We start from the raw sequence: 10,029 nt of genomic DNA, 5'->3' as shown, positions 1-10,029 counted from the left end.
TGTTTTGTATTCGGCAACAATGGATATTGATCGGTTTTTGAAGACACCTGACTCGGGATTTTTAGAGAATGCGAGAAAACCTGAGGTATTGGAGATTGCTAGGAAGTTGGATATTAAAGGAATTACGAGAAATTCTACCAAGGCTTTCATACAAAGAAAAATTGCTGAACATTATATTACTTTGAATTTATTTGATGAGGAGGTGTTAGATTAAGTTTCCAATGAGTAATCTGGAAATGCAGTTACATCTTGAACAAATAAAGTTAAAGCAATTAGAAGCTGATTTGGAAAAGAGTGGGTTAGAAGCTGTAAATAAACAGAAGGAATTCGTGGCTATGGAGGCTATTAAAAAAAGGGAATTTGAAGAAAGAGAAGCCCTTAAAAAAAAGGGAATTTGAAGAAAGAGAAACCCTTAAAAACAGGGAGTTTGCAGAAAGAGAAGCTGATAACCAGAGGAAGTTTGAGCTGGAGATGCAGAAATTAAAGTTCGGGAGTCAGTCTTCTGGTTCTACGAAACAGTTTATTGCTAGTTGTGAGGTTATTTTGGCTCCTCCATTTAATTAAGCTGATGTGGACACATATTTCCAACATTTCGAAACAGTTGCTCTGAGTTTAAAGTGGCCGAAGGACCAATGGTCAGTGATGTTACAAAGTGTAATTAAAGGCAAGGTATAACAAGTTTATACAACTTTAAATGCTGAGCAAGCACTGGATTATGATATTGTTAAGCAGAATATATTAAAGGCATATGAGATGCTTCTGGAAGCGTATAGAGAAAGATTTAGAAGTTTGAAGAAATCAGTGGAAAAAACTTATGTGGAATTTGCCTATGAGAAACCTGTGTGTTTTGAGAGATGGGTTTCCTCTAAAAATGTGAATGGGGAGTATAATAAATTAAAAGAGTTGATTTTGCAGGAGGAATTTAAAAGAAGCATTCCTGTTGAAGTGAGAACATACTTAAATGAACGGGACACTGCTACATTGCAGGAGATTGCTAAGTTGGCTGATGAGTATGTTTTAATTCACAAGAATAAATTTTCTCCAGGTAAAATTTTTAAAAAGAAAACTAGCACAGAGAGTCAAGGTAAACCAGAAATTAAATCTGAAGTTAGTGAGAAAAGTAAGGATGAAGGGAGACATGTGAAGGAAAGACATTTTGGTATTATTTGTAATTATTGTAAGAAACCTGGACATGTAATAGCTAATTGCTTCCGATTGAAAAGGAAAGAGAAAGAATTGGCCCCTGATGCTTGTGTGCAGCATATTGAAAAACCTGTAAAGCCACAGGGTTTAGAAAATATTGATGAAGATGTGTCAGAGTCTGACCAAGTTAAGAAGGGGTATGAACATTTTATAACAGAAGGATTTGTATCCTTGAAAGAAGGATCCAGTGCAGTACCAATAAGGATACTTAGAGATACTGGAGCTTCGCAATCACTAATATTAGACAGTGAGCTAAGGTTTAGTGATGAGTCTGACATTGGTGAGGTAAACTATATAAGAGGGGTAGGGAGTGCCCTTATGCCAGTACAATTTCATAGAGTAAGTTTAAGGTCAGGATTAGATACAGGGGTTGTTAAAGTAGGACTACAATCCAGTTTACCTGTGAATGATATTCCTCTTTTGTTAGGGAATGATTTAGCAGGTGGACAAGTTTTTCCTGTAGTGCATTTGACAATCAATTCAAATTCTGAGGAACCACAGAGGGATACTAACACAGATTCTTCCTGTGTTCTAACAAGAGCTATGGCTAAAAAGACTGATGTAAAGGATGAGGTTGTTGCCCATGACAGTTCAAATCAAGATTCGAATTTTGAGGATGTATCAGAAACTTTCTTACCTACCTTATTTGATCAGGATTTTGATGGTAAGTCTGATCAGGAAGATTTGTCTTAATCTCGGAAGGATATGATAGCAGAGCAGGGTAGAGAACCTGAGTCAGACAGGCCAGTGCATCTTCGACCCTTGGGACCATGTACTGGTCAGGGATGGTGCACCAGTTCAGGCTCCTATAGTCCACACACATGCATACCTTTCCGTTCTTCTTCCGGCTTCTACTATTGGGGATGCTTAAGGTCTTTGGGATTCCAAGATGATCCCAGCTTCCTTCGACTTACTCAAGTGCTGCCGCACATCTTCCACATCTGCAGGGGCCAGTCGCCATGACCTCTTTCTAAACGGGATGTCCTCAGTCACCCGGATGGTGTGGCAGGTGCTCTTGGAACAGTCAGTCAGTCAGCGGGTGCCCTCCCGAATCCAGGGTTGGCGGCTATGCACCTCCGTCTTCTTCGATCTTGTGACAGCACTGAGTACAGCCTCTCCACCAGTTTGTTCTTGTTGGCTGCCTTGGCTCTGCTCGCCGCCGCCCCCGCTGAACTCGAACCCGAGGCCATGTTGGCCTCCAGCCGTAGTTGCTTCTTCGAACTCGGCCCTTCCTTAGGCAGAGGCTTTGGGCAGGTCCAGGCACACGGTGTAGCACCCAAGTTCATCATGTCTCTTCTTGGAACAACCCACATCAAGCTCGCCAAGGGAAAATCCATCTTCCAGCTTCAACATCTTCTCCACCAATCTTTGCCTCCAGCCCGGTGGCACAGGAGAGTCCCCAAAGTTAAAGGCCTCGGCAGTCAGCTTTCCTCTGTTTTCCAACAGCTCCCCTCCAGTGGGCCTAATGGGGGTGCTAGACATTACCTTCACCCGGAACAAATGTGCCAGAGGCATCGCTCTCTTAAAGGTGATTTCCCTCTTCGTAGCGTTCCGTACAGCCACCGCCATCCTGCTCGCCTGTACCACCGAGAAACGCAACTCCCTTTCGAGGTCTTCCGGAGCATCCACTAAAAGGGCCTCACCATCAGGCACTCCAGGAAATCTAGAGGTTCCCATCACTCTTGCCACTTCCCCAGGCCTTATTACCTTCGGCTTTGACTGGGTGCACCACACAGTCCCTCGTTTAAGTTCGTTATCTGGCCCAGGGTAGCTCCACACTTCCTCAAAAGCAGCTCGAAGCACTGGGTGCACAACCTGAGTCCACAGAAAGTTCTCACCCGCCTTCTCCTTATAGGCCCCCATGAGCCTCTGGACCACAGGGAAGTTGGTCCCCACCAGAATTGAAGCACCCTTTGTCTCAACCGGGTCCGGACAAACCAGCACTAACGTCTCCAGAACTTCAGACACTTCCTCCTCGGCTTCTGAAAGCTCCAGTCTCATGGACAAATACCCGTCGTACGGATAACCACCAGCACTGGCGCCCCAAATCCCCAGCGCAATGAATGGGGTCAAGGACAAATGCTTTAAATACTGGTTGTAAAACGAACGGTATAGTAACATGTCCTGCGACCCGGTGTCGAGTATGGCTTTAGCATAGATTTCCTCTATCCGTAGCGACACGCTGGAGCGGGGTCCCACTAATACTTCCGGAATCGGTTTTTTTTTCTTTCGGGGGTTCTGTGGTACATTTCTGAGAACATGTTCCCCCAGAGACACCAGGCCGTTCTCTCACTGGGTCTCCTCTAAGTTTCCCGACACCTCTCCCTACTTGGATGCCCGCGGAGTCCCCCTCCGAGGGGCTCCCTGCTGCTCACATTCCCGCCGGAAGTGGCCCTCTTCCCCACAGTTATAGCACATGCTACCGGCCACCCCTCCTCTTGCAGCCCTCTGCGTTGTCCATCCCCTGAGGGGGGGGGCCCTCCCTACCGACTCCTCAGTTCTCAGTTGGCCACCACCTCCTTTATCAATTTCCGGGTGGGGCTGGCTCCGCCCATTTCCCCACCGGGGCTGCAACTGAGGAGTTCAGCCCACTGACAGAGTCCTCCCACGGCCCTAACGCGTTCTCATCCCCCTCCCCCCCGACATCTCTGATCGGCTGAACAAACATTGGAGGGGGGTGCATGCCGGACACTCCAAGCAATCTTATCCTCAGCCTGGGCACCTCTATTTACCTGATCCATCCTTAACTGATCCACCTCCTCAGCCCAAATGACCCCCCGGCGCCGCAGCCCACTGAGCTGTGTCGCTAGCCGATAAAGGTAGGCAGACAGCTTGTCACCCATCTCCTGATGCATGCTTTGAAACTCCCCGAGGAGCTCCTGGTCAACCCATAAGCACTTTCCAAGGCCTCCAGATAGTCATTCAGAGTGGTCAAAGGCTGGTTAACCTTCACACCTCGCACTACCCTAACCGCCATTCCCTGCAAACTTTCAACCAACCTCTGTCACTTTTCCTCATCCGAGAACTGCCACTCACTTAACAACTGCGACGTTTGCTCTACCCATGTCCCATAATCCTCTTCACCTTCGGGTATTATCCCCGAGAAAATTCTTATCTTCTGGCGGGGCTGCTCTGCCTTTCTTACCAGGGAGGTAATTGCAGATGCCAACTCGGAACTCTCGCCTTTCGCTGGGGAACGGGAACTAACCAAATTTTCCAAATCTGACCACTCCTTCCCTTCATCCTTCAGGAATTCGTTCCCTAAGATCCCCACCCTCATCCGCTGGCAACTCAGCTCGCTGAGCTCCGGCCCCTCCCTCCCTGACAATTTGCAGGCGCCATGGTCCTGCTTCCGCTGGAACGTCAGTCTCCTCTGGCAACTTTGCCCCTCCTATGTCCTCGCTTGTCTGCACCAACATTATGTCTGTACCTGCCTCAAAGTCAAAGTTTCGCGATATAATTTCCACTTTGCCAAGCGCATTAACCGTACTCAAAACTCGAAATAACACATCATCCGGTACACTAGTCTCCACCCCCCTCAACACACATGCATTGCTCGTTGGTACCCTTGCAGCCGCACACCATCGCCAAAATGCAGCTGTCGCCATCACCACTGTACTTTAAACAGAGTGGTCACACAGCATCCACAGAATTCAATCCCGGACGAGCCCCCACAAATGTAACACTTAGGGCTATCGACTCATGTTTGTCTAGAGGAAACCCCATCCACCCACCAAACCGTGTCTCACGTTTGCTTAGATGCTGTGTAATACACCCCGGTACAAACTCACACATAAAATATCAGACTGCACACAATGCACAATTAACTGATTACACTTTATAAATCTTATTGTGACTATGTGGTTAATAGAGATACAAATTAAAAGGAAAAAGAAAAGCACCAAACTTATCAGAGTTCAACCAATTTGTGCACAACCGTTGGAGCTCAATTAACGGAGTCGTCTCTCCTCCATTTGATCTCCTCCGAACTCCTCGATCCTCCGACTGGGACCAAACATGGTGGTCTACCAGAGTGCGTCCAGCACGTCCTTCCTCTTCATTCCTCCTCGCTCAAAAGCCCGCGCACCAACCCCGGACTACAGATAGTATAGCAAGACTTCCATTGGTTAGTTCCTCTGTTATCTATAGTTATAACCCAAACATTTCAGCTACAAAGAATATTACCTCACCAGTTAACATTACAGGGAAGCTATTTCATTGTAACACTATAGAGAAGCCATTTTATTATCAGCAGTTAACAGTTAACATTACAGTTAATATTCTGATAACCCTACTTTAAGGAAAAGGTTTCGGAGCACTTGGAGACTAATGATAAAATAAGTCAAAGTCAACATGGTTTCTGTAAGGGGAAATCTTGCCTGACAAATCTGTTAGAATTCTTCGAGGAAGTAATAAGCAGGGTGGACAAAGGAGAGGAGTGGATGTCATTTACTCAGATATTCAGAAGGCATTTGATGAGGTGCCTCACATGAGACCAGTTAACATGGTGTTACAGGAAATATGGCATGGATAGAAGAATGGCTGAAGGCAGGAGGCAGCAAGTGGGGATAGAGGGGGCCTTTTCTGGTTGGCTGCCAGAGACTAGTGGTGTTCCTCAGGGATCAGTATTGAAACACTACTTTTCACATTGTTTGTCAATGATTTAGATAATGGAATTGATGGCTTGGTGGTAAAGCTTGCAGATGATACGAAGATAGGTGGAGGGGTAGGTAGTGATGAGGAAGCAATGCAATTGCAGTAGGACTTAGACAAATTGGAAAAATGAGCAAAAATCTGGCAGATGGAATACAGTGTTGGGAAATGTATGATAATTGACAGCTATATGGACAGAAAAGGAATGGAGGGTTATGGGCTGAGTGCAGGTCAGTGGGACCAGGTGAGAGTAAGAGTTCGGCACGGACTAGAAGGGCCGAGATGGCCTGTTTCCATGCTGTCATTGTTATATGATTATATGGTTATAATGCATTTTGGTGATAACTATTATCTAAATGGGGAGAAAATTCAAGCATCAGAGGTGAAAAGGGGCCTAGGAATCTTCGTGCAAGACTCCCAAAGGGTTAATTCACAAATTGAGTCTGTGGTATAATGCTGAAGCTTTATAAGACACTAGTCAGGCCGCACTTGGAGTGTTGTCAACAGTTTTTATCCCCTTATCTCAGAAAGGATGATTTATTGTTGAAAAGAGTCCAGAGAAGGTTAATGAGGATGAATCCCAGAATGAAGAGGTTAAAATATGAGGAGCATTTGGCAGCTTTGACCTGTACTCACTGGAGTTTAGAAGAATGTGTGAGGATCTTATTGAAATCTACTGAATGTTGAAAAGACTAAATAAGGTGGATGTGTAGCAGATGTTTCCTATGATGGGGGCACAGAACTAGACAGCACAGCCTCAAAATTGAGGGACAACCTTTTAGAACAGAAGTAAGAATTATTTTTAGCTAAAGAGTGGTGAATCTGTGGAATGCTCTGCCACAGACTGCAATGGTGGCCAAGTCCATTCAAAGTGGAATATTCAAAGTGGAAGTTGATAGATTCCATATTGGTCAGGGCATCAAGGGATATGGTGAGAGGGCAGGTGTAAGGGATTGAATGGGATCCGGGATCAGCCATGATGAAATGGCGGAGTGGCCTCGATGGGCTGAATAGCCTAATTCTGTTCCTATGTCTTATGGTGTAATGGTCTAACCTTACTCTTTTACTCAGATCATCAAATCCCAGAACAACCTTGAAAATACTTCCTGCATTCTTTCAATCTTATGTACATCTTCCTTTAATTAGGTGACCTGAACTACACAGTGCTCCAAATAGGCCTCACGAACGTTTTGTACAACTTCAACGTAGCATCCCAACTCCTGTACTCAGTACTTTTATTTATGAAGGTCAATGTGCCAAAAGCTCTCTTTATGACCCTATCTACCTGTGACATGGCTTTCAAGAAATTGCCACACCCCTCTGTTCACCTGCACTCCACAGTGCCCTACTGCTCACCATGTAAGTCCTACCCTAGTTGTTCCTCTCAAAGTGCGACATTTCACACTTGTCTACATTAAGTTCCATCTGCCATTTTCCAGCTGATCCAGATCCTGCTGCAAGCCCGGCCTTCTGGTGAAGATGATGCCAGCGAACGATTCCTTGGGCAACATCTTCCAAATCATTTTAGTTTTTCTACATTTTCTATGTGTTCTGTTTATCTTAAATTTTTTTTTTGAAATTGTTGGAGCCTGGGACTGACACTCTGTCACTGAGAAAACTCCAGAAGAGGGGAAGTGCAGAGACGAGGGGCCATGATCAACTACACTTGTCACCGATTAAAGTATTGAGGAAAATGCGGAGGAGAGCAAATGGTTCTCGGAGAGGCCGCTGGTTCGAGTCTCTTTCCTCACAGAGGCTGTTGGTTCATGTTGCAGATCTTGGAGGGGCCATTGGTTCGAGCTGCTTCCCTCAGAGCGCCACTGGTTCATGAGGCTGCCCTTGGAGGGGCCGCTTGTTTGTGTCTCTGCTCTTGGAGGGGCCACTCGTTCATGTCACTGGGATTGATGTCTTTCTTTCAACTACTTCCATAGTTGTCTGTGTTTTATGGCTATCTGGAGAAAACAAATCTCAAAGTTGTATTCTGCATACATACGTTGATAATAAAATTAACCTTTGAAGCTTTGATAGTCTTCCGCACTGTCCACTACATCCCCAATCTTCGTGTCATTTGGAGAGGGATGGGACTTCCTGCTGGCTGTGGATGGAATAACAGCATTTTATAGTCACTCCTAGTTTACTTTACTTTTCTTACTTTCCAACCTGATTTGATACTACAACTGTTAAAGGTAAAAAAAGAAGGTTCTTCTACATCTTTGGATTCTAATATCAAATTGCTGCAAAAGCACAGAAAAGAAGCGTCCAAGGAATTTCAGCGATTTAGAAAGGAATCCTCTGAAGAGTTTCAACAGCTTGGCTCTGAAATTAAACAATTAAGTATAAAACTGGATTCTATTCAAGGAACCTTAACTGGGCACGATAAAAGAGCATGAAGAATTCCTGTCGATTCTGGATGAGAAAATGGATGACCTGCAAAAGCGTTATGAAAAACAATCCAAGGTTAACGACGAACTAAGACAGAAGAATATTGAGTTAGAAAACAGAAGTAGAAGGAATAACGTACGAATTCTTGGTCTCAAAGAGTTAACCGAAGGCGATCATCCTACGGAAATTTCTTGCAAACTTTTTGGTTCAGTTGTTTCCTGATGTTTTAAAATCAACACCAATGATCGACCGAGCGTACAGAATACCTGGGAACAGAATGTTTGCAAGCAAACCTCATTCAATAATAATCTGTTTTCATGAGTTTTAAACAAAGGACAGTATAATTTGTGAATCTTGTCGGAAAGGTATGATTGATTATAATGGTAAGAAGATTAGAATTGTTGAAGATTTCTCGGCAGAGATTATGAGGGAGCGTGCTAAGTTTAAAACTGCAATGTCAGAGCTCTACAACAAGGATTTTAAACCTTCTCTATGGTATCTGGTGAAGCTCAGAATTACACTGCAGGGTGGGTCGCAGGAATGGTTCCGTTTGAGTCTCCAGGCCCAGGAATTTTTAGAGTCAGTAAAGTGATTGCTTATTATTTGTTACATGAATAACTGTCTATTTTACCTTTGCTAAACTTTGTACTTCACTCTTTCTTTTTGAACTTTTTAAGGCTTTATTTTGAAAATAAGACTTTAATGTACTAATACTTTGCTAAGTTTAAAAGTGTCATATCAGAGCTGTTTAACAAAAACTTACATAATTAATTGTGTGTTTTGCCTCTGGTGAATCTTGTTGTTAATTCTCTTCTTGAACCTTTTAAGGTTTTCCTTTGAGAATAAGATTTTAATGAGCTAATATTCTATGTCTCCATATTATTTTATATTATACTTACTTTTATAGAGTTCTTGATATCGAATTAACTGTTTCTTTATTATCTGTTGTTCTGACTAGGTTGGAATATTTCTAACTTTGAAATTTATTTGGAGCTAAACCAGTAGGATTTTTTGGGGGATGTTGTTATTAGTTGTAGGCGTCGACTTTCTTTGGTCGACTTTTGCTCTTTGGGAAGGGGGAGGGGATTTAAGTTTTTTTTCTTGGAAGCTGTTTGGGATTCTTAGCCAAACCTGTTGTTTGGTTTCCTTATCTCATAGGTCATTGTTTAGTTTTATTAACCTTCTTAAGGATTATTCTTTTAACTTTTCTTTTAAATAATAATAAAATGGATTACAGGTTTCCCCCGCCATCCGAAGGTAGAGCATTCCTATGAAACTGTTTGTAAGCCGGAATGTCGTAAAGCGAAGAAACAATTATCATTTATTTATATGGGAAAAATTTGTGAGCGTTCGCAGACCCAAAAAAATAACCTACCAAATCATGTCAAATAACCCATAAAATCTAAAATAACAGTAACATATAGTAAAAGCAGGATTGATATGATTAATACACAGCCTATATAAAGTAGAAATACTTTTCTACAATCATTTCTGCACTGTTCTCCATAGCGAAAATCTCACGCAAGTGCTCTTGGCATACACACAGCGCAAGCGCTGTCAGCAGAAACACCCTCTCCAGTAACCTTTAAGCTATGAAGCTGCCAAATCATACCAAATAACACATAAAAATACACAGCCTATATAAAGTAGAAATAATGTATGTACAGTGTAGTATCACGGGAATCGGGAAGACAGCGCCGAGCACACTGATGATGGTGTGTTAGGCTGAGTCGTTGGAGGTTGGGTGGTGCAGTGGTCCCCACCCTCTGGGCCGCCGACCGATACCGATTC

This window comes from Mobula hypostoma, chromosome 17 (assembly GCF_963921235.1).
Source record: "Mobula hypostoma chromosome 17, sMobHyp1.1, whole genome shotgun sequence".
NCBI lineage: Eukaryota > Metazoa > Chordata > Chondrichthyes > Myliobatiformes > Myliobatidae > Mobula > Mobula hypostoma.
The sequence above is the reverse complement of the archived record's forward strand: the minus strand, read 5'-3'. Positions refer to the sequence as shown.